Source organism: Bos taurus, chromosome 6 (assembly GCF_002263795.3).
Source record: "Bos taurus isolate L1 Dominette 01449 registration number 42190680 breed Hereford chromosome 6, ARS-UCD2.0, whole genome shotgun sequence".
Taxonomy (NCBI): Eukaryota; Metazoa; Chordata; class Mammalia; order Artiodactyla; family Bovidae; genus Bos; species Bos taurus.
This window is the reverse complement of record NC_037333.1, coordinates 7,560,760-7,587,136: the sequence shown is the minus strand read 5'-3', so window position 1 is coordinate 7,587,136 and position 26,377 is coordinate 7,560,760.

Genomic DNA, 26,377 nt, shown 5'->3' with positions numbered 1-26,377 from the left:
AGTGATAGGAATACCAGACCACCTGACCTACCTCCTGAGAAATCTGTATGCAGGTTAAGAAGCAATAGTTAGAACAGGACATGGAAAAACAGAATAGTTCCAAATAGGGAAAGGAGTATGTCAAGGCTGTATACCATCACCCTGCTTATTTAACTTAATACAGAGTACATCATGCAAAATGTCCAGCTGGATGACTCACAAGCTGGAATCAAGATTGCAGGGAGAAATATCAATAGACTCAGATATACAGATGACACCATCCTTATGGTAGAAAGAGAAGAAGAACTAAAGAGCCTCTTGATGAAAGTGAAAGAGGAGAGTAAAAAATCTGGTTTAAAGCTCAACATTCAAAAAACTAAGATCATAGCTTCCAGTCCCATCACTTCATGGCAAATAGATGGGGAAACAATGGAAACAGTGACAGACTTTCTTTTCTTGAGCTCCCAAATCACTGCAGATCCAACCATCTCAACTGCAGCCATGAAATTAAAAGACTCTTGCTCCTTGGAAGAAAAGCTATGACAAACCTAGACAGCATATTAAAAAGCAGAGACATTATGTTGACAACAAAGGTCCATCTAATCAAAGCTATGGGTTTTCCAGTACTCATGTATGGACGTGAGATTTGGACCACAAAGAAGGCAGAGGGTAGAAGAACTGATGCTTTTGAACTGTGGTGTTGGAGAAGACTCTTGAGAGTGTCTTGGACAGAAGGAAATCAAACTAGTCAACCCTAAAGAAAATCAGCCCTAAATATTCATTGGAAGGACTGATATTGAAGCTGAAGCTCCAATACTTTGGCCCCTTGATGTGAAGAACTGACTTGCTGGTAAATATCCTGATGCTGGGAAAGATTAGAGGCAGGAGGAAAATTGGACAACAGAGGTTCAGATGGTTAGATGGCATCACCAACTCGATGGACATGAGTTTGAGCAAACAAGAGGAGTTGGTGATGGACAGGGAGGCCTGGCATCCTGTAATCCATGGCGTCACAAAGCACTGGACATGACTGAGTGACTGAACTGAACTGATAATAAACATACAGTTAATGTCACACTCAACAGTGAAATGCTGAAAGCAGTTCCTCTGAGATTAAGAAAAATACAGGAATGCCCACTCACCAGTTTTATTAAACATAGAATGTGAAATCCTAGCCACTGCAATCAAAGTGGACAGCAAATAAATGGAATCCATATTGGAAGGAAAGAAATAAAACTGCACTACTGCAGATGATGAAAGTATACACAGAAAATACTAAAAATGCCACAAAACTACCAGAGCTCATTAATGAATCCAACAAATTTTTAGGATACAAAATTAATACACAGAAATCTGTTGCAGTTCTACACACTAACAACAAAAAAATCAGAAAGAGAATTTAAAGAAATAATCCCACTTGCCATCCCATCAAAAAAAAAATAAAATACCTAGGGATAAATATAACTAAGGAGATAAGAGACCTGTACTCTGAAAACTATAAGATGCTGGTAAAGAAATTGAGAAGAACACGCACAGTAGGAAAAGACACTGTGTCCATGGATTATAAGAGTTAATATTGTTTAAATGACCATACTACCCAAGGCAATCTACAGATTCAATGCAATCTCCATCAGAATATCAGTTGTATTTTTCATAGAACTAGAACAAATAACTTAAAATTGGTATGAAAACACAAAAGACTCTAAATAGTAAAAATATTAATAATCTTGAGAAAGAACAGAAATGGATGTATCATGCTCCCTGACTTCAGACTACGCTCCAAAGCTATCAAAACAAAATAATATTGGCATAAAAACAGACACAGAGATCAATGGTACAGAATAGAGAGTCCAGAAGCAAGTTCAGTTCAGTTCAGTCACTCAGTTGTGTCTGACTCTTTGCAACCCCATGAACCGCAGCACACCAGGCCTCCCTGTCCATCACCAACTCCCGGAGTCCACCCAAACCCACGTCCATCCAGTCGATGATGCCACCCAACCATCTCATCCTCTCTCATCCCCTTCTCCTCCTGCCCTCAATCTTTCCCAGAGTCAGGGACTTTTCAAATGAGTCAGCTCTTCACATCAGGTGGCCAGAGTATTGGAGTTTCAGCTTCAACATCAGTCCTTCCAATGAACATCCAAGACTGATCTCCTTTAGGATGGACTGGTTGGATCTCCTTGTGGTCCAAGGGACTCTCAAAAGTTCTCCAACACCACAGTTCAAAAGCATCAGCTCTTTGGCACTCAGCTTTCTTTATAGTCCAACTCTCACATGCATACATGACCACTGGAAAAACCATAGCCTTGACTAGATGGACCTTTTTTGGCAAAATAATGTCTCTGCTTTTTAATATGCTGTCTAGATTGGTCATAACTTTCCTTCCAAGGAGTAAGTGTCTTTTAATTTCATGGCTGAAATCACCATCTGTAGTGATTTTGGAGCCCAGAAAAATAAAGTTTTTCCAGAAGCAAACCCACACACAATTGTTAATTAATCTATATTAAAGGAGGCAGGGATAGCCAATGGGGAAAAGACAGTCTCTTTAGTAACTAACGCTGGTAAAACTGGACAGCTACATGTAAAAGAATGAAATTGGGGAAATTTTCTCACATCATATACATAACAAAATTAAAAACTGGATTAAAGACCTAAATGCAAGACTGGAATCCATAAAATTCCTACAAAAGAACATAGGCAGGACACTCTGACATAAATAATAGCAGCATTTTTTGGATCAGTCTTATATGGAAAAAGAAAAAGCCTAAATAAAAAAATGGGACTTGATTATACTTAAAAGCCTTTGCACAACAAAGGAAACTATCCAAAAAATTAAAAGGCAACCTACTGAATGAAATAAAATATTTGAAAATGATAACACCAATAAAGAGTTAATATCCAAACTATAAATAGCTCATAAAACACAATGTCAAAAACAAGCCACCTGATTAAAAACAGCAAAAGACCTGAGTAGACATTTCTTCAAAGAAGACTTATAGATGGACAGCACGCACATGAAAAGATGCTTAACATCCCAAAGTAAGTTCAAATGTATCCCAGATAAATGCAAATCAAAATCATAATGAGATATTACCTCACACCTGTCAGAATGGCTATCGTCAAGAGGAATACAAATAACAAATGTTGATGAGGATGTCAGAAAAAAAGGAAGCACTTGTACACAGTTGGTAGGAATGTAAATTAGCATAGCCATCATGGAAAACAGTATGGAAGTTCTTCAAAAAATGAAAAGTATAACTATCAAATATCCATCAGTTCCACAGTTTGGCATATATCTAAAGAAAACAAAAACAGTAAATGAAAGATACATGTACCTCCATGTTCATGGCAACATCATTTAGAATTGCCAAGACTGGAAGCAACTTAAGTGCCCATCAATAGATGAATGGATAAAGATCTGGTGTATATGATAAAGATGTGGGGTGTGTGTGTGTGTGTGTGTGTATATATATATACATATATAAGAATACTACACAGTCATAAAATATGAAATTTTGCCATTTACAAAATAGGGGGTTCTAGAGGGTATAATATTAAGTGAAATAAGTCAGAGAAAGACAAATACTTTGTTATACTCCTGTGAGGAATCTTAAAAATAAATCAAATGAATGAAAATAATAAATAAAATAGTTCCCATTTGTTTTAATCCATTTTCAATACAAACGAGATATGTACACATTTATTTTCATATATAGGTATTATAGAAAAGACATAAACATAAGTACATAAAGATGTATAAAAATTTGAAAGGTATAAACCATAATTTCAACATTGGTTTCTTCTGTGTGTTGTGTTTAAGAGTAAATTTTCTTAAATCTCCACACTTAGCTGTACCTTTTAAACTCACAAAATGAGTATATATTGCTTTTGATATCATAAAAACAAAGGAAGAAAAATTAATTAACCAAAATAGCCATATAGTATAGATAAAAGTAAATAAAGCTTTATTTAAACATAGAACCTCTTTCTATTTAATTTCAAAACAATCACAACTTTATTTATCAGGATGCAATGTACCAGATGCTTAGTTTGATGCTGCAAAAAATTTATTTTCAGATTAAAATATATGAAAAATTATTTTTCTTCTCAGTTCATACCTTTCTCCTACCATTCCATGCATGTAAAGTAAAAGTTTAAAATTTAAATGCCTCTGTGGCCAGACAGGTTTTGTAAAGTTAGGCAACAGCTGGGTTGCCTAAAAGGGACTTGTCAGGACTCTAGAAAACTGAAGAATGCCTGATCTGCCTAAATATATATATATATATATATATATATATTTTTTTTTTTTTTTTAACTGTCAATCCTTTGCTAATTCAAAGAAACATGTCCATGGGCAGAACTCAGAATAACATAGCATTGTAATACGTGATTATAAACCAAACTTTTTTTTTTCTTGTCAAGAGATAATTAAAACAAAAAATACAAACTGCAGGTCTATTTACTATTATCATATTGCAAAATTAGGCAAACTGAAGGACAGTAAATGGCAGAGTATAAACAAATTTATAAATATCAAAAGAATGTCATGTATGCATGTAATCAATACATAGACACTGTCCATAAAGACCTTCACTGTAGGAGTGTAAATGAGTTGAGAATATAAACTAAGAGTGATCATCTCCTTAATCTTGATAAAGATGCTTTCCAGAGTTATCTAAACATTGAACAAAGTCAGAATTCTTTAGGCCCACTTGGCTGTTGGCATTGTGGTCCTTCAATATGTTATTGGCCTCACTTGTTTTATGCAACTGATACTGACCAGCATAAGAAAGCTATCCAGAAGTTGCAATCTGTATGTTTCTAGGGTTTGTTTGTGTGTGTGTGTGGTTTCATTTTGTTTGTTTGTTTGTTTTTGAGATTCAGGTATCCTTCCCTCAATCTCTCAGCTTGACCCAATTTCCTACTTGGAACCACAATAATACACTGAGTCTGGACAGTAGAATGCTGGATTTCTTGGCTGTTTCCCCTGGTAATTCCCTCAGTCCTGCCCAGATTTGACTTTGGTACCTCTTCTCCATACACCTAAGTGCCAGCTACTATTCTGCTCCTAGAGTCCTCTCCACCTGGAATCATAAGGTGCTTACCTTGACTAATTTTAACATTGGCTACTTTATATTCTTATGTAGCTGAATTTCATCCAATGCATTGGATCTGTTTCATCAACACTGGCTCAGATCAAACCTGAATATGCCAAACCTATCAGAACACTACCCATTTTAGATGAGTAGTCCTTAAACTTAAATTGTCTCAGGTAATTTTGGCTTCTGATACTCCTCTTCTTTTTCTATCTGGTGGTGGTGGTTTAGCCACTCAGTCATATCCAACTCTTGTGACCCCATGGACTATAGCCTGTCAGGCTCCTCTGTCCATGGTGATCTCCAGACAAGAATACTAGAGTGGGTTGCCATTTCCTTCTTCTGGGTATCTTCTCTACCCAGGAATCAAACCTGAGTCTCCTGCACTGCAGACAGATTCTTTACCAATTGAGCTATGAGGGAAGCCCTATTCTATTTACATATCACCAATAATCCAGAATTATTTAGTGATGAGGCATTTTTGAACTGGGCCATTGAATGGATTTTTGTAGAACAAAAATTAAGAGAATTCTTCTGACATTAATCGTTTTCTCCCTATTACAGATTCATTCAAAAGTCACTAGACTCTTTAAAGACAAAACTGCTTTTGATTATCTAAGATTGCCAAATATCAGGGAAAGAATGAAAAAGTTCTTATTTCCTGGTTAACAGAGTTTGTTCAAAATGCTACAGACTAGAAATGACTTAATTTTTTTCCTTTGCTCCCAGAAGTGAAGAAGAGGGAAAAACTGTTGTATTCTGACCACTATAAAATGGGAAGGAGCTAAGGGCAGTGAAAATATTCCTTTTAGATCTATAGAGTAGCACTTGAAATATTCTCAACAGATGCAATATAGAAAGAATGGGCACTGTTATGATACATAAATAACATATAAAGTAAGTCATTTGTGCACATGATCATGCATGTGTTATTTCTTCCCTTTAAAGTAAGAAAAAATTTAAATATTCATAGGAAATAATGAATCTAAGACATAGGATTCACATGATTCCCACACAAAAATAACAATAATAATGACCACACTATACTTCACTATTTAGCTAGCAAGCCTAAGTCAAAATTAAATTTCTGTCAAAATGTATCACCAAGTGAATATAAACTAAGAACCATTCATAAAATCATGCCAACACCTCAGGTGTTTTTTCATTATCATATTGTTTGGATATCTGGCTACTATGTGCCAGGGAAATTCCACTTCTGAGAATACAGCATGCCAGAGACTAAGCAGAACAGTCCCTGCTTTCACAGGCCTTACATTCTAGGTCTAGAAGAGGACCTGGCTTGTTTGGAAGCACGCTGAGAAGGCCAGGGGCTTGCAGCATACTAGACAAGAGGGAATGAATTCCCAAATGAATTCAGAGAAACAGACAGGTTCCTAAATAGATAGAACCTTGAAGATAATGAGAAGTTTAGATTTCATCATAAATTTAAAAAAATGAAAAGCTTTTAAGTGTGAAACAAATACTCTGTGAAAGATAATTCTGCCCAATCAATGAATAAGAAGTAAAATAGCAATTCTGTCAACATTTAATTTTACAGGAGTCCTGTGCTCATGGAAAACAGTGACAGCTAAGACATCTACCTTTTTGTCTTCTTGGAAACAGCTTACTGCAAAGAAATGTCCTTCCCAGAAGACATAAGTGAGACTCAGATATCCCACAACACGTTTATCTCTGACAAGGCAAGACACAGACTCTCCAAATTCCCTTTATTTGCCTTATAAATGATTGGCTGAACTATTTTGTCCCACTGATCAATGAGAACAAACTGCTAGTTACTGAAACAATGTTCAGTTTTCTCCCCTACCTCCAGACTTTTGACCTTGGATGCACCTTTAGACTGAGCCAGCATACACACTGTCCTGAAAACAGGCTGTCTTCATGTTAACATACTCTGATTTACTATCCCATCAAGACACCTACTCACCCTCCTTCCTCATATCCCATCTTCCTAGCCAGTGTACTCCTCCCAACAAGAGAAAATCCTTTTTAGCTCAATTGCTCAGCTGCTTGCAGAGCTCATGACAGAAAAGCACTCCTTATTTCTGAGAGTTTTCCTCCTCCTGTTGTCCTTTCCCTCTTCTTACAGTAATCCATTTGAATAAAGCCTCTCCTTACCAAAGTCCAGATTAGTTTGTTAACAATGCACATAGATGTGAGAAACATATCCACACATAGATGGAAACAGAGCCATCAATTAGGTTATTGATGTTATAAAGGTGAGATAATGGATTACACTTAAATAACTTGAAAGATCAAGAGTAATGAAACACTGGAGGAGAAACATACTTGGGGGTCAGAATGAACATCAAGATTATGCTTTGGTCAGTTAATTTTGACATGTCTCTTAAGCATCTGAGTACGTAGTTGGAACTTCAGAGGAATACTAAGACCTAGGGTACTAATTTGGCAACCATCGACATAAAGGCTGTATGTAAACAAAGGCACTAGAGGAGATAAACTATGAAGAGGATATAAACAGAAAAGAGGAAAAGGCTTACTTACAACTGAGCCATGGGGCATCCCAACATTTAGACATCAAGCCTAGTAGTAAGAACTGACAAAGAAAACTGACTGATGGCTGGTACTGGAGGAGGAAAATTGAACCTTCAAGAAATTATAGAAACCAGGACAAAAGGCTTTAAGAGGATAAAGAACAATATATCAACACTATCCATAAGTATTGAGTGTTCAAGTAAAATGGAAAAAAGAATCTGACCACCAGATCTGTCAACATGAGTAACTGAAGATATTGGCAAGATCACTTTTAGCAGAGCTGTGGAGATGATTACTTCCAATTGGTTCTGATTTAGAGAAGAATGGGAGGTGGAGGTGGAGGCAGCTTTAAGAAAAGTTGCTGTGAAATGGAGCAGAGAAACAGGAAAGAGAAAATCATTGCATTCAGCAACAGTCAAAGAGCAAAACGACATTGAGAGAGAATTGTTGACTTTATTCTTAATATGGACGATCTTATCGCATAACTGAGGTTAAGTTTCAAAAAATAGTAATAATAAAGGTGGTGACACAGAGGAGAGAGAAGGCAATTTCAGGAGAGAGGCCAGATTGGTAGAATCCAGAGGAACAGTTAAAGCACAACATTGTTTCTGATTTTTAAAAGGCAGCTTTAAATTTTCTGAAAGAAGCCTTAAGGATATACTTTGTCAGATAAGATTTGATAAGTTTGAATATTATAAATTTTAATAGCTATATATCCTTGCATTTTTGTATTTTGTTGTATATCTAGTTCATTTTATTAAATTCATCACAATTACTGTTAAAATCCCAGCAGGATAAATTCATTAGAAATTAAAAGCATGGCATTAGTAACCCTCTGGCCATTACTACTGGCTCTTACCGTATCAATTTAATCTAAGCAAATTATTTTTTCTTATCATCTATTTCTCAAAATGGAAGAACACAAGAACTTAGCATTTATAGTTGACTCCTTACCATAGTGGGAACTGGAAATGCACATTCCTCTGTAGAAATGAAAAACACGTGTCCCCTAATTAGTCTATGAGCACTTGGCAACTCCAGCTAAGGATACGTCCATGGGAGGAGTTACAGGTCACTGTGAAAAGAATAGGGGAAATGCTTACAAAAATGTATGTAACTTACTTAAATAAGAAACACACATAGCTATTCTTGATTCTCCCCTGTGCTGAACTCTTCCCCTGAAAGTATTTTAAATTGTAGAGATTTGCCTTAAAAACCTTACTGATAACATAGCACAATAATAACCACAAATATTGTAAATATATGTAAGCTTTATTTATTTTTTAAGTTTTAATTGTTAAAAACATTAAACTTTAACTCCATAGGTTTATTTAAAATCACCTGGTTGTTTGTGTAGCTAGGATATTTACTGAAAGCAAAGATAAAGATAACTCACTGGATTTCTTTAAAAGCTCAAGAAAAAGTAGCTTAACTTCAAAGAAAAGAAAGCATAAAACCCAATCAGAGGCTTAAAACACAGAAATTTTCTGGGGCTGTTTGTCAGCACATCCCATATTAAGAAGCTCAAAATATCTATCTGTGAGTAATTTAATCCCTTAAATTTTTTTATTCAGTCATAAAATGAAGTTAAAATTCTTTATTATAATGTAAGAAGTACATCAATAAGACACATAATTTCTGTTCAGCTCCACATGTCTTTAAAATCAGCAAAATGTGGGGGTGGGGGTGGGTTCTAACAGTTAATTTGCACTTAGACTTTACAATGCCAAAGTCTAGGAGTAAATACAGCATCTTCTAAAGAAAAGGCAGACACATCTGTGAGAATGCCAGGATGCTAAATTTCAGTGAAGGCTACCAAAAGTCACTTCTACATCAAGTATTTGAAAAAAACTGAGAATAATCCTCAGATCACTAGCTCTAATACAAAGCTATCTTTTGTTATTTTATTGTGCCTCCTTACCTAAGAGCTTCTCTCTTTTCCTGCTTTCAACAAAGTCTGATAATCTAATGGATTTCAAAAGTCCAGTTGTTTGATTCTAAGATGTCTTTAGATCTCAGTTTAAGACAAGGTTTTACTTGTCTACTCGATCACTGCTGTTGACGCTAAACACAACCTGTGATTTTCAAAAAGGCTTTGATAAAACCTACACCAAGAAGTCCAAACATGTTCAAAACACCCATGTGCATAGTATGTGATGACACTAAAACTTCCAAAGGAAATGTGAAATTCGACAGCACTACTTTAAACTTCTCATTGTATTGTATTTCAGAGTCTGACTTCTTAAAGTTTATTGTGGGTGAATAGCTCAAAAATACTTTGAATGTAACATTTCTCATTTAAAAATGTATTAGAAATGACACTCTATATCCATATTAGTCAGTTCAGTTCAGTTCAGTCGCTCAGTCATGTCCGACTCTTTGAGACCCCATGAATAGCAGCATGCCAGGCCTCCCTGTCCATCACCAACTCCCAGAGTTCACTCAGACTCGCGTCCATCGAGTCAGTGATGCCATCCAGCCATCTCATCCTCTGTCGTCCCCTTCTCCTCCTGACCCCAATCCCTCCCAGCATCAGAGTCTTACCCAATGAGTCAGCTCTTTGCATCAGGTGGCCAAAGTATTGGAGTTTCAGCTTCAACATCAGTCCTTCCAATGAACACTCAGGACTGATCTCCTTTAGGATGGACTGGTTGGACATCCTTGCAGTCCAAGGGACTCTCAAGAGTCTTCTCCAACACCACAGTTCAAAAGCATCAATACTTCGGCCCTCGGCTTTCTTCACAGTCCAACTCTTACATCCATACATAACCACTGGAAAAACCACAGCCTTGACTAGACGGACCTTTGGCAAAATAATGTCTCTGCTTTTGAATTTGCTATCTAGGTTGGTCATAACTTCCCTTCCAAGGAGTAAGCGTCTTTTAATTTCATGGCTGCAGTCACCATCTACAGTGATTTTGGAGCCCTAAAAAATAAAATCTGACTCTGTTTCCACTGTTTCCCCATCTATTTCCCATGAAGTGACGGGACCAGATGCCATGATCTTAGTTTCCTGAATGTTGAGCTTTAAGCCAACTTTTTCATTCTCCTCTTTTACTTTGATCAAGAGGCTTTTTAGTTCCTCTTCACTTTCCACCATAAGGGTGGTGTCATCTGCATATCTGACGTTATTGATATTTCTCCCATATTATTAATAGTATACTAAAGTGAACATTGGTATTCATATATTCAGATATGGATATTAATATGTGTATCATATATATATATATATACACATAGCAATCATATGAGGCAATATCAGATTTGAATAATTATATTCCATTTTTTACATAATTATTTTCATTGAAACTCATTAAGACTATTGTCATAAAAAACACTTACTGAGTGTAAAACTCGAACTCCAGAAAATTAGAAAATGTTAAGCTGATTATAAATATATATGGGTTTCAGAAATTACAGGCTTATTTTGCTTAGGCTTAAATGTCTAGTCCTATGATCTGACAATCACTTTTTAAATTGAATGGGAAAAAAATGTGCAGTCTAATTATTGGTCTCTATCCAGTTAATTATAATTTGCTGATTATGTGCCTTCCGTGTGATTAGTTCTATCATATTTTTCTCTAATTTTAAATTTCATATCTCTCTTGAGTGATCTCTGTCTTCATTATCAGCATGCTTTCATTTGAAAATTGGATATGCAATATTTATAGATATCTATTTATCTATACCCTCACATCCATACATGACCACAGGAAAAACCATAGCCTTGACTAGACAGACCTTTGTTGGCAAAGTAATGTCTCTGCTTTTGAATATGCTGTCTAGGTTGGTCATAACTGTCCTTCCAAGGAGTAAGCATCTTTTAATTTCATGGCTGGTGTCACCATCTGCAGTGATTTGGGAGCCCAGAAAAATAGAGTCTGACACTGTTTCCCCATCTATTTCCCATGAAGTGTTAGGACCGGATGCCATGATCTTCATTTTCTGAATGTTGAGCTTTAAGCCAACTTTTCCACTCTCCACTTTCACTTTCATCAAGAGGCTTTTGAGGTCCTCTTCACTTTCTGCCATAGGGGTGGTGTCATCTGCATATCTGAGGTTATTGATATTTCTCCCAGCAATCTTGATTCCAGCTTGTGTTTCTTCCAGTCCAGCATTTCTTCTGATGTACTCTGCATATAAGTTAAATAAACAGGGTGACAATATACAGCCTTGATGAATTCCTTTTCCTATTTGGAACCAGTCTATTGTTCCATGTCCAATTCTCACTGTTGCTTCCTGACCTGCATAAAAATTTCTCAAGAGGCAGATCAGGTGGTCTAGTCAAGGCTATGGTTTTTCCAGTGGTCATGTATGGATGTGAGAGTTGGACTGTGAAGAAGGCTGAGTGCCAAAGAATTGATGCTTTTGAACTGTGGTGTTGGAGAAGACTCTTGAGAGTCCCTTGGACTGCAAGGAGATCCAACCAGTCCATTCTGAAGGAGATCGGCCCTGGGATTTCTTCGGAAGAAATGATGCTAAAGCTGAAACTCCAGTACTTTGGCCACCTCATGCGAAGTGTTGATTCATTGGAAAAGACCCTGATGCTGGGAGGGACTGGGGGCAGGAGGTGAAGGGGACGATAGAGGATGAGATGGTTGGATGGCATCACCGACTCAATGGACATGAGTTTGGGTAAACTCTGGGAGGTGGATATGGACAAGGAGCCCTGGCATGCTGTATTCCATGGGGTCACAAAGAGTCGGGCACGACTGAGCAACTGAACTGAACTGAACTGAAAACAGTGATTACTTTATCATAATAGTTATTATCTTCCTACAGTACCATTTTTTGTCTGAATTCTTTGTCTCCCTAAGTTATTTATAAAGTTACATTATTAAACAGTTACTCCTGATTCCTTTTTTTAAATTAATTTATTTTTTATTGAAGGATAATTGCTTTATAAAATTTTGCTGTTTTATGTCAAATCTCAACATGAGGTTTTTAAGGAATCTCCATACCGTCTTCCATAGTCGTTGTATGTATTTACATTTCCACCAACAGTGCAAGAGCATTCCCTTTTCTCCACACCCTTTCCAGCATTTATTATTTGTAGACATTTTGATGAGGGCCATTCTGACTGGTGTGAGGTGATATTTCTTTGTAGTTTTGATTTGTATATATATATAATGAGTGACGTTGAGCATTCTTTCATGTGTTTGTTAGCCATCTGTATGTCTTCTCTGAAGAAATGTCTGTTTAGGTCTTTTTCCCACCTTTTGATTGGGTTGTTTGTTTTTCTAGTATTGAGTTGTATGACTTGCTTGTGTATTTTGAAAATGAATCCTTTGTCAGTTGTTTCATTTGCTATTATTTTCTCCCATTCTGAGGGTTGTCTTTTCACCTTGCTTATAGTTTCCTTTGCTGTGCAAAAGCTTTTAAGTTTAATCAGGTACCACTTCTGCTTTTGTTTTTATTTGCATTACTCTAGGAGGTGGGTCATGGAGGATCTTGCTTTGATTTATGTTTTCGAGTATTCTACCTATGTTTTCCTCTAAGAGTTTTATAGTTTCTGGTCATACTTTGAGATCTTTAATCCATTTTGAGTTTATCTTTGTGTGTGATGTTAAGAAGTGTTCTAATTTCATTCCTTTACATATAGCTGTCCAGTTTTCCCAGCACCATTTATTGAAGAGGCAGTCTTTGCCCCATTGTATATTCTTGCAACCTTTGTCATGTATAAGGTACCCATAAGTGCATGGGTTTATTTCTGGAATTTCTATCTTGTTCCATTGGTCTATGTTTCTGTTTATGTGCCAACACCATACTGTTTTGATGACTGTAGCTTTGTAGTGTAACCTGAAGTCAGGAAGCTTGATTCCTCCAACTCCAATCTTCTTTCTCAAGACTGCTTTGGCTATTCACAGTCTTTTGTATTTCCATACAAATTGTGAAAATTTTTGTTCTAGTCCTGTGAAAAATGCAATTGATAATTTGATATAGATTGCATTAAATCTGTAGATTATTTTTGGTAGTGTAGTCATTTTCACAATATTGATTCTTCCTACCCAGGTACATGGAATAGCTCTCCATCTGTTTATGTCATCTTTGATTTTTTCATTAGTGTCATAATTTTCTGTGTACAATTCATTTGTGCCTTAGGTAAGCTTATTCCTAGATATTTAATTCTTTTTGTTGCAATGGTAAATGGGATTGAATCCTTAGTTGCTCTTTCTGGTTTTTCATTGTTGGTATATAGAAATGCAAGTGATTTCTGTGTATTGATTTTGTATCCTGCAACTTTTCTCAATTCATTGATTACCTCTAGTAATTTTCTGATACTATCTTTAGGGTTTTCTATGTACAGTATCATGTCATCTGCAGACAGTGAGAGCTTTACTTTACTCTTTCCCAATCTGGATTCCTTTTATTTATTTATTTATTTTCTTCTCTGATTACTATAGGTAGGACTTCCAGAGCTATGTTGAATAATAATGGTGAAAGTGGACAGCCTTGTCTTGTTCCTCATCTTAGTGGGAAAGCTTTCAGTTTTTCACCATTGAGAATAACGTTTGCTGTAGGCTTATCATATATGGCCTTTATTATGTTGAGGTAGGTCCTTCTATGCTGATTTTTTAAAGAGTTTTAATCATAAATGGGTGCTGAATTTTGCCAAAGGCTTTTTCTGCATCTATTGAGATGATCATACAGTTTTTATTTTTCAATTTATTAATATGGTGTATCACATTGATTGATCCCATATATTGAAGAATTCTTGCATCCCTGGAATAACCCCAAATTGATCATGGTATATGAGCTTTTTGGTGTGTTATTGAATTCTGTTTGCTAAAATTTTGTTGAGGATTTTTGCATCTATGTACATCAGTGATATTGGCCTATAGTTTTATTTTTGTGTGTTGTCTTTGTCTGGTTTTGGTATCAGGGTGATGATAACCTTGTAGTGAATTTGGAAGTATTCCTTTCTCTGCAATTTTTTGAAAAACCTTTATGAAGATAAGCATTATCTCTTCTCTAAATGTTTGATAGAATTCTCCTGTGAAGCCTTCTGGTCCTGGGCTTTTGTTTTTGGGGAGATTTTTGATCACAGCTTCAATTTTAGTACTTGTAATTGGGTTCTTCATAATTTCTATTTCTTCCTGGTTCAGTCTTGGAAGATTGAACTTTTGTAAGAATCTGTCTATTTCTTCCAGGGTATCTATTTTATTGACATATAGTTGTTCATAATAGTTTCTTATATTCCTTTGTGTTTCTGCATTGTCTGTTGTAACCTCTTCTTTTTCATTTCTAATTTTGTTAATTTGATTCTTCTCTCTTTTTTTCTTGATGAGACTGGCTAAGGGTTTGTCAATTTTGTTTATCTTGTCAAAGAACCAGCTTTTAGTTTTATTAATCTTTATTATTGTTTCTTTCATTTCTTTTTCAGTTGTTTCTGCTCAGATCTTAATGATTTCTTTCCTTCTACTAATTTTGGGGTTTTTCTCTTCTTCTTTTTCCAGTTGCTTTAGGTGTAAAGTTAGGTTGTCTATTCAATGTTTTTCTTGTTCCTTGAAGTAGGATTGTATTGCTATAAACTTCCCTCTAAAACTGCTTTTGCTGCATCCCATAGATTTGGAGTTGTGTTTTCATTGTCATTCGTTTCTAGAAAATTTTTTATTTCCCTTTTGATTTCTTCAATAACCTGTTGGTTATTCAGAAATGTGTTGTTTAATCTCCATGTGTTTGTGTTTCTTACAGCTTTCTTCTTGTAATTGATATCTAGTCTCCTAGCATTGTGATCAGAGAAGATACCTGATACAATTTCAATTTTCTTAAATTTACTGAGGTTTGATTTGTGACCCAAGACTGGTCCATCCTGGACAATGTTCTGTGTGCACTTGAGAAGGTGCATTCTGCATTTGGATGGAATGTCCTGAAGATATCCATGAGATCCACCCCATTTGATGTATAATTTAGGACCTGTGTTTACTTATTAATTGTCTGTTATGATGATCTGTTCACCCCATATGTGTGGGGTGTTAAATCTCCTCCTATTATTGTGTTACTGTCAATTTCTCATTTTATGTCTGTTAGTTTTTGTCTTATATATTGAGGTGCTCCTATGTTGGGTGCATAGACATTTATAATTGTTATGTCTTCCTCTTGGATTGATTCCCTTGATTGTTATGTAGTGTCCTTCTTTATCTCTTGTAATCTTCTTTATTTTAAGGTCTATTTTGTCTGCTATGAGGATTGCTACTCTAGCTTTCTTTTGCTTCCCATTTGCATGGAATATATTTTTCCATCCTCTCACTTTCAATCTATATGTGTCTGAAGTGAGTTTCTTGTAGACAGCATATATATAGGTCTTGTTTTTGTATCTATTCAGCCAGTCTGTGTCTTTTGGTTGGAGGATTTAATCCATTTAATTTTAAAGTAATTATTGACATATATGTTCCTATTGCCATTTTCTTATTGTTTGGGGTTGATTTTGTAGATCTTTGTTCTTCTGTTGTATTTCTTGAATATATAAGTCCATTTAACATTTGTTGTAAAGCTCATTTGGTGGTATTGAATTCTTTTAACTTTTGCTTGTCTGAGAAGTTTTTATTTTTCCATCAGTTTTTAAAGAGATCCTTGCTGGGTACAGTACTCTTGATTGCATATTTTTCCCTTTCAGTACTTTAAACATATCCTGCCATTCCCTTCTGGCCTGAAGACATTCTGCTGAAAGATAAGCTGTTAAGCATATGGGGTTTCCCTTGTATATTTCTTGTTGCTTTTCCCTTGCTGCTTTTAATATTCTTTCTTTGTGTTTAGTCTTTGTTAGATTAATATGTATCTTGGTGTGTTTCTCCTTGGATTTATCCTGTATGGGACATTTTGTGCCTCTGGGACTTGATTAGCTATTTCCTTTTCCATGTTGGGGAAAGTTTCAACTATAATCTCTTCAAAAATTTTCTCATACCCTTTCTTTTTCTGTTCTTCTTCTGGGACACCTATAATTGGTTGGTGTGTTTGATATTGTCCCACAGGTCTCTGAGACTATCCTCAGCTCTTTTCATTCTTTTTACTTTATTCTGCTCTTCAGAATTTATTTCCACCATTTTATCTTGCAGCTCATTAATTTGTTCTTCTGCTTCAGATATTCTGCTATTGATTCCTTCTAGAGTATTTTTAATTTCAATAATTGTGTTGTCTCCGTGTGTTTATTCTTTAATTCTTCCAGGTCTTTGTTAATTGATTCTTGCATTTTCTCCATTTTGTTTTCAAAGTTTTTTATCATCTTTACTATCATTTTCTGAATTCTTTGTCAGGTAATCTTCCTATTTCTCTTCATTTATTTGGACTTCTGTGTTTCTAGTTTGTTCCTTCATTTGTGCAGTATTTCTCTGTCTTTTATTTTATTTTAGGTTATTGTGTTTGAGTTCTCCTTTTCCCAGGCTTCAAGGAAATTTTAATTCTGTCCTTGAAGAAGGCTGAATTCTTTCTTCCTTTATGTTTCTGCCCTCCTAAGGTTGGTCCAGTGGTTTGTGTGAGCTTCATATAGGGTGAGATTTGTGCTGAGTTTTTGTGTGTTTCTTTGTTTTTCCTCTGATGGGCAAGGCTGAGTGAGGTGGTAATCTTGTCTGCTAATGATTGGGTTTGTATTTTTGTTTTGTTTGTTGTTTAGGTGAGGCATCCTGCACAGGGTGCTACCGGTGGTTGGATGATGCTAGGTCTTGTATTCAAGTGGTTTCTTTTGTGTGAATTCTCACTATTCGATACTCTCTAGGATTAGTTCTCTGGTAGTCTAGGGTCTTGGAGTCAGTACTCCCACTCCAAAGGCTCAGGGTTTGATCTCTGGTCAGGAATGAAGATTTGTTTGTTATATAATTAAGGGAGGGTAAAACAAATATCCAAGAACAAGAAACCAAAAATGAACCTCAGAAAATGGCAGCTAGAAAATCAGGCAAATAATAATTAAAGTAATGGAATATACATATATACACATGAGCAAAGTGAAAGCAGTCCAACAAACTAAAGTACAGTAGATTGGTCTGGCAAACAAAGTAAATAAAAAATTATATTTACCAGTTAAGAACCAAACTAACTTGAGCAGAAACTGGAAAACAAAACTAAAGCATGGTGCAAACTGGGGAATAAAGCAATGAAAACAAAACTAACAAATATGTTGAGAGGAAAGGAAACAAAGAAAAGAAAGAAAGAATAGATATGCAAAGTTAAATAGAGGTAGTTGAAGAAGATTTATATAAATTAAAGATTAACTGCAAGGGGAAAAGAATAGTAGGAAATGCAAATGAAGGAATAAATGTAGAAAAAATACAAATAGGTTTAAAATGATCAAAAATTAAAATTATAAACAAAAGAAAAGAAAAAATAATGGAAGAAGAAAGAAAAGGGGAGAAAAAAGGAAAATTCCACAGAACTGCAAAAGCCCAATGTAGAGGCAGAGGTTCATGACAACAATAAAAAATGTGACTGAATACACACATATGCATATACACCCATAAGAAAAATCAATACAGTACAACAAAAATTAAGTACAATAGATTGACGTGGCAAACAAAGGAAACCAAAAATTATATCTACAAGAACAAAACTAATTAAAGCACAAACTGGAAAACAATACTAAAGCAAGGTGCCAATTGGAGGATAAAGCAATGAAAATAAAACTAATAAACATGTTGAGAGGAAAGAAGAGAAAGAAAAGAAAGACTAGATATGCAAAGTTAAATAGAGGTAGATAAAGAAGATTTGTATACATTAAAGATTAACTGAAAGGGGGAAAGAACAGTAGGAAAAGCAAACAAAGGAATAAACATAGAAAAATAATAATAGGTTTAAAAAATAAAATTAAAAAAAAGAAAAAATAAGAGGAAAACTCCAAAGAACAACAAAAGCCCAATGCAGAGCCAGAGGTTTATGACAACAATAAGAAATGTGGCTGAGAAAAAAGAAAAAAAAAGCTCAAAAGTTTAATTGGATTTCTTAGTGCCAATAAATCAATAACTACAACAGAGTGGGGGAAAGGGGGAAAAAAGAAAAAAAAGAATCTACAGAACAAGTCAAAAAATAATAATAATAAATGTTTTCCTTGAATCACTGCTGTCAGAGTCCTTTCCTACGCTGACAATCCTACACTGACAATTCCACCTCACCTCCTAGGATGCCCTCCAACACTGTACTGATCTCTGGATCTGCTGTGGCGGCTGCTCAGAATCTAATCTGGTTCTACTCCTGTGTGTTGTTGCCTCCAACCTCCACAGCTATCAAAGCTAGTGTGTTTTCTTTTGTGGGAGCTCTCAATGGCCTTTTATATATTCCAGAGACACAGTCTGCCTAGTTGATCATGTGGATTTAATATACAGCTTGTACAGCTGGTGGGAAGGTTTTGGGTCTTCTTTCTTAGCCACGCTGCCCCTGCGTTTCAATTGTGGTTTTATTTCTACCTCTACATATGGGTTGTCCACTGGGGTTTAGCTCCTGAGGCTGCCCTGGAGGGTTTGGGTTTGCCCCTGTAAGGACCAGGTATGGAGGTGGTACAGCTGCTTGGTTGCAGGTTTTCTGGCAGTACCAGTACTCAAGAGAGTTGGCGGCTAGGGCAGCAGAAATTATAATGCTCTACAAGGGTATGGCAACCAGTATTGGCCAATATGTGCCAGTGTTCTTGCCTGGAGAACCCGTTCTCTGACAGAGAACCATGGCAGGCTACAGTCTACAGGGTCCCAAAGAGTCAGACAGGACAGAAGCGACCCTGCATGCATAAACACAAGCCTTTTTTTTTTTTTTTTTTTTGCCTGTGGCAGCTCTGCACCAGTAATAGTTGAGCATGAAGGTGGTGCAGCTACTTGGCTTCTGGGGACCCTAGCAGCACCAAGTGTTCAGGGACACAGACTGCCTCCGAGGCAGCAGTTATGGCCCTATCAGTCATTTTTCGAGCCTCTTGTAGCTGGTGATCAGAAGGCCTCTTTGGCCAGTCTTTCTCCGTAGCACTTGGAGGGATCCCTTCCCTGGGATTCTTCTCTGTTGTTTGGAGCCATCAGGCACATAGAGGGGCCCTCCTGACTGGGGTCCTACTCTGCAGATCAGCACATCAGGCACTTAAAGGGGCACCCTGGGTGGGGTCCTCCTCTGTAGTTCAGTGCATCAGGCGTTTGATAGGCCAGTCCCTCTATTGTTCAGCTGCCAATGCTGGTGTATGGAGAGAGAGAGGCTATGGTGACGGCTCCACCCCCTACATGGGACTCAGCAGTATCACCTTGCTTCCATGGCTGCCCGGCTTTCCTCATCAGGCATTTCCCACAATCTCCTCCCCCACATCCCCTTGATCCACCTCTCCACAATCAACAACAGCCCTCACCCAGGGATGCTCCACAATCCCTAAACTCCAGCTCCCAGCCACTGGGCCTTCTAGGGGACCTGCATCCTTGTCCAGAATATATGTATGGCTGCAGTAAGGACTGTCTCATTCTCATTCCCTTTAGGCTGCCACACATTAGCTGTTTCACTCTCAGCCTTAAATGATTCTCCTCTGATTCAGACAATTGCCCCGCTGGGGGATCGGACCCCTGCTTAGTTTCCCCACCTGCCAAGAGCAGATCCAATCCTACTAACACTCCTGTTTTTCCTCCCTAGCTCCTTTGTCCTACCATTTTGCATGGTTCTATATATTCTTTCCCACTGGTCAAGTACTCCTATCCACTCTCAGCTGGCGTTCTGAATGCACTTCTGTGTTGAAGGTCTATTCCTGATGTATCCATGGAAATGTACTCCACATCCACCTACTCCTCTGCCATCTTGCTTTCCTCATTCAGCCTCTTTCTTATGTGCAATGCTGATGGCCAGCAACACTCATTTTGTAAAACTCCCATGGATTAATTTTACTTCCTGGTGAAACATTATTAATTCAAACCTATTCTTGAGGTAGACAAGAAGAAAAACACTTGCCTTCCCAAAACCTACGTGGGCATAGAGGATGATGTCACTTATGCCTAGTTTCCTAAATATGACATTACTGCTTCTCCAAGGTCATGCTATTTTCTAACTAATTATTACTCTAAAGGAAATAGCAAAGAGCTGGGAATTGTTGCACACGTAATAACAGCTTGAATATTGATTCAAAAACAAACTAATTTTTCTAAGGTCAAGAATACTAAAAAAGAAGGAAAATATCCATGCTGGGTCAGGATTTCCCAAATATATATATATATATATATATATATCAACCCACTCCAGTATTCTTGCCTGGAGAATCCCAGGGACAGAGGAGCCTAGTGGGTTGCCGTCTATGGGGTTGCACAGAGTCGGACACGACTGAAGCGACTTAGCAGCATATACTTGTAAAAAATGCCTTTACATTATTGGATAATTCATGAGAAAGAAATACCTTGCAACAATTTCAGTTTTGTAAATTATGGATTTTTTCTGAGAACCTCATTTGTATAATTACTTGAATTGCCTTAAACTACTGAAGCTATTAAGGTTTCACCATCATTCAATTTCTGGTTAATTTCTACCCTATGGCATAAGATAATTAAAGTAAAAGACAAACAGCCAGTCTGTAACACAAGGTTTTGCTGAGTGTTAATCCACACTGTAAAGATTCATGAGATCTAATTATCTAATAATGCAATTGAGATTTGTAACAACCTCCATTACCTCTACAACTTTTGAAGTATCTATATTTTACCAAATAAGGAAGATTATTTTGGAATGTTACAAGTTTCTCTGCTTCTAAATATCAGAAAAAATGTAAGTGAAATACTTCTAATGATTATATTCACCCCTTATTTTCTTCATGTATTACTATCCAGCTGCTAAAAATTATTTTTGCCATTTATTTTCCCAAATATATAGTAGATTCATAAATGTTTAAGTTAGACTGAGTCTTCTTAACATGCTTACAATTATGATCATTCTAATTACCCTAATATATTATAATTATCTAACTCTGCCTCCCAATAAATATAATTACCTAACATAAAATGGCTGTAAACATATTCAAGAGGAAGGGCTATACGTCTCCAGTACTTTTTCTGAAACTATATAAATGACTTATTGCTAATTATACTCCATGGGTTTACAGCTAGCATGGCAAATTGCACAGTAAACTGTCTGAAAATAGCAATCGTATTCTTCATTAAATAATCAATACTTTTACTTCTATAGAATTCAGGATCATCATGCCTTTCAAAATTAGTCTCAAATTACATTTTCTTATAACTTTGTTTCATGTACAAGAAAATAACTCAGTGAAAAAAATACTAATTTAATAGCTGCTGTGTACCCAATAGCGTGCTCAACCCTGATACTAGAGTGAAAAAAGCAGTCCTTCAATTCACTGAATTTATGAACTAGAGGAAGAAAGAGAGTCATCAGGCAATTACAGTATTCTGTGATAAACACCATGATAAGGACAAGTGCTAAATCCACAAGAGAAATTGACTTATGCTGTTTAACGAAAATGTTCTCAAAGAATTGGTGTCTAAATTAGAACTAAAGGACACTGACTAAGAGTGTGCCAGAGGAGGAAACCGCATATGAAAGGCACAAGTTGGGAGGGGTGCGCTTGATGCACTAAAAATACACTGAAGCACAGAGGGCAAGTGTGGGGTCCAAGACAAAACTTGTATGTCACACCAAGACATTTGTTTTGCACTATACCTGAAATGAGTGAAGCTTACTTTAAGCTCTAAGCAAAAGAGGGACACTATCAAAATTTTATCAATATAAAATTTTATTCATCACTGGCTGTAGTACAGAAAACTGGCAAGATACACAGAAAATTGGCAAGATGAAACAAATGTAAGTCGGGGGATTAGTTTATACAAATGCAGAGAAAGTGGTGATTTGAACTAACACAATAGCAATAAGAATGGAGGAAAGATGCTCAACACCAGTGGCATTATAAAGGAAAAAAACAATAAAATAAATAAATAAATAATAAAAGGCTAAAAATAAATAAATAAATAAAAACGTCCTTTTAACAAATGGTGCTGGGACAACTGGCTATCCATGTATTAAAGAATGACTTTGTGCCCACCTCACACCGTGTACAAAATTTAATTCACAGTGGATCTAAGGCCTAAATATAAGAGCTGAGACTCTAAAAGTTCTAGAAGAAAATATAGATGTAAACATTAGAGACTTTAGATTAGGCAACGGTTTCTTAGATATTACACTAAAAACAAAAGCAACAAAAGAGATAAACTAGATAGCATCAAAATTTAAAACTTCTGTGGTTCGAAGGACACCATCAAGAAAGAAAAAAAGACATACGTCATAATGGAAGAAAAAAATTGCAAATCACATATCTTATAAGGTATTATAGAGAGGCTTAGAGAGTTTGGGGAATTGACCAAGAAAAAAGATATGAGGGACCCTGAGGTGGAGCAGCACAAACTTTACTGGGCTCTGCTGGCACAAGTGTGGGTGTTCCCTGGTGTCTTTATAGCCCCAGGCTTAGGCCATCTATTGTTAGCAAATGTAGGGTCAGCTATTGTGGGTGTGCAAGCAAGCAGGCTCTGCTGCTGCTAAGTTGCTTCACTCGTGTCCGACTCTTTGCGACCCCATAGACAGCAACCCACCAGGCTCCCCTGTCCCTGGGATTCTCCAGGCAAGAACACTGGATTGGGTTGCCATTTCCTTCTCCAATGCATGAAAGTGAAAAGTGAAAGTGAAGTCGCTCAGTCGTGTCCGACTCTTAGTGACCCAATGGACTGCAGCTCACCAGGCTCCTCTGTCCATCAGATCAGATCAGATCAGATGAGTCGCTCAGTCGTGTCTGACTCTTTGCCACCCCATGAATCGCAGCACGCCAGGCCTCCCTGTCCATCACCAACTCCCGGAGTTCACCCAGACTCACATCCATCGAGTCAGTGATGCCATCCAGCCATCTCATCCTCTGTCCTCCCCTTCTCCTCTTGCCCCCAATCCCTCCCAGCATCAGAGTCTTCCAATGAGTCAACTCTTCACATGAGGTGGCCAAAATACTGGAGTTTCAGCTTTAGCATCATTTCTTCCAAAGAAATCCCAGGGCTGATCTCCTTCAGAATGGACTGGTTGGACCTCCTTGCAGTCCAAGGGACTCTCAAGAGTCTTCTCCAACACCACAGTTCGAAAGCATCAATTCTTTGGCACTCAGCCTTCTTCACAGTTGAACTCGCACATCCATACATGACCACAGGAAAAACTATAGCCTTGACTAGACGAACCTTTGTTGGCAAAGTAATGTCTCTGCTTTTGAATATGCTATCTAGGTTGGTCATAACTTTCCTTCCAAGGAGTAAGCGTCTTTTAATTTCATGGCTGCAGTCACCATCTGCAGTGATTTTGGAACCCAAAAAAATCTGACACTGTTTCCACTGTTTCTCCATCTATTTCCCATGAAGTAATGGGACCGGATTCCATGATCTTCGTTTTCTGAATGTTGAGCTTTAAGCCAACTTTTTCACTCTCCTCTTTCACTATCAAGAGGCTTTTGAGTTCCTCTTCACTTTCTGCCATAAGGGTGGTGTCATCTGCATATCTGAGGTTATTGATATTTCTCCTGGCAATCTTGATTCCAGCTTGTGTTTCTTCCAGTCCAGCATTTCTCATAACGTACTTTGCATATAAGTTAAATAAACAGGGTGACAATATACAGCCTTGACATACTCCTTTTCCTATTTGGAACCATTCTGTTGTTCCATGTCCAGTTCTAACTGGTGCTCCTGACCTGCATACAAATTTCTCAAGAGGCAGATCAGGTGGTCTGGTATTCCCATCTCTTTCAGAATTTTCCACAGTTTATTGGAATCCACACAGTCAAAGGCTTTGGCATAGTCAATAAAGCAGAAATAGATGTTTTTCTGGAACTCTCTTGCTTTTTCCATGATCCAGCAGATGTTGGCAATTTGATCTCTGGTTCCTCTGCCTTTTCTAAAACCAGCTTGAACATCAGGAAGTTCATGGTTCACATATTGCTGAACCCTGGCTTGGAGAATTTTGAACTTACTTTACTAGCGTGTGAGATGAGTGGAAGTGTGTGGTAGTTTGAGCATTCTTTGGCATTGCCTTTCTTTGGGATTGGAATGAAAACGGACCTGTTCCAGTCCTGTGGCCACTGCTGAGTTTTCCAAATTTGCAGGCATATTGAGTGCAGCACTTTCACAGCATCATCTTTCAGGATTTGAAGTAGCTCAACTGGAATTCTATCACCTTCACTAGCTTTGTTCGTAGTGATGTTTTCTAAGGCCCACTTGACTTCACATTCCAGGATGTCTGGCTCTAGATCAGTGATCACACCATCGTGATTATCTGAGTCATGAAGATCTTTTTTGTACAGTTCTTCTGTGTATTCTTGCCATCTCTTCTTAATATCTTCTGCTTCTGTTAGGTCCATACCATTTCTGTCCTTTATCGAGCCCATCTTTGCATGAAATGTTCCTTTGGTATCTCTGATTTTCTTGAAGAGATCTCTAGTCTTTCCCATTCTGTTGTTTTCCTCTATTTCTTTGCATTGATCACTGAAGTAGGCTTTCTTATCTCTTCTTGCTATTCTTTGGAACTCTGCATTCAGATGTTTATATCTTTCCTTTTCTCCTTTGCTTTTTGCTTCTCTTCTTTTCACAGGTATTTGTAAGGCCTCCCCAGACAGCCATTTTGCTTTTTTTGCATTTCTTTTGGGATTGGCTAAAACTTGGCTCTTTGTATTGATATGTGAAAACTGGAGTTAACCACCACGGAGCTTTTGAGCTAACAAGTCAAGTGAAGAAATGAACACAGTAGGAGGCAAATATACCAGACCATCTTTAGTTGAAAGACATAACTGGTATGTATGTATATCATACAGGCATAGACAGAAGTATCACAACTCAAAAGTAAAAGACAAACCAATTTTAAAATGGGCAAATGACCTGAATAGAATTTTCCCAAAGAAAATGTACAAAAGGCAAATAGCACATGAAAAATAGAATTATCAGCTTTCATGATAAGGCAAATCAAAACCAAAATGAGAAACCACTTCACACTCATGAGGATGACTATAACCTAAATAAAAGTTCTTTAATGTGAAGATATTGGAACATTCATGCATTGCTGGTGGGAATGCAAAATGCTGCCACTGGTTTGGGAAATCATCTGGCGGTTCTTCCAATGGTTAGACATGATTCCACAATCCCATGCTGAAGAACATGCCTGAGAGATAAGAAAACATAAGTTCCCCCAAAACGTGTTTGCAAATGACTATTAGAGTATTATTCACAATCGCAAAACAGTGGACACAACCCAAATGTTGATGAATAAAGAAATCAATAAAATGTGGCATATTTATACACTGATAAAATATTCTACCATAAAGAGGATTAAAATACTGAGTCATGCTACAATATGGACATGCTACAACATGGACATGCTACAACATGGATAAGTGTTATGTGAAATGATTCTATTTATATGAAAAATCCAGACTAGATAAATCTATAGAGAAGAAAAGTAGATTAGTGGTTGTCTAGGGCTGTGACAAATGAAAAGATTAATGGATGATAGCACAATGGCATGAAGTTTCTTTATGGGGTAAAAAAAGGTTCTAATTTGATTGTGGTGATGGGTATACAATTCTGTGACTATGCTAAAAGCCATTGAATTGTGTGCTCTAAGTGAGTGAATTGTATCGTATGTGAATGATATATCAGTAAAGCTTTTGTAAATAAAATTAAAAGTTATTCTCTGGAAAAGTTATGTACTTTTTAATACGGATAGGGAAATAGAACAGTGTTCAGGATAAATTACATTCAAGTTTCATGGTAACTGGTAATGTTCACTGAAATAAAGAAAACAGGAGGAGGAAAGGGATTTTTGTAATACGT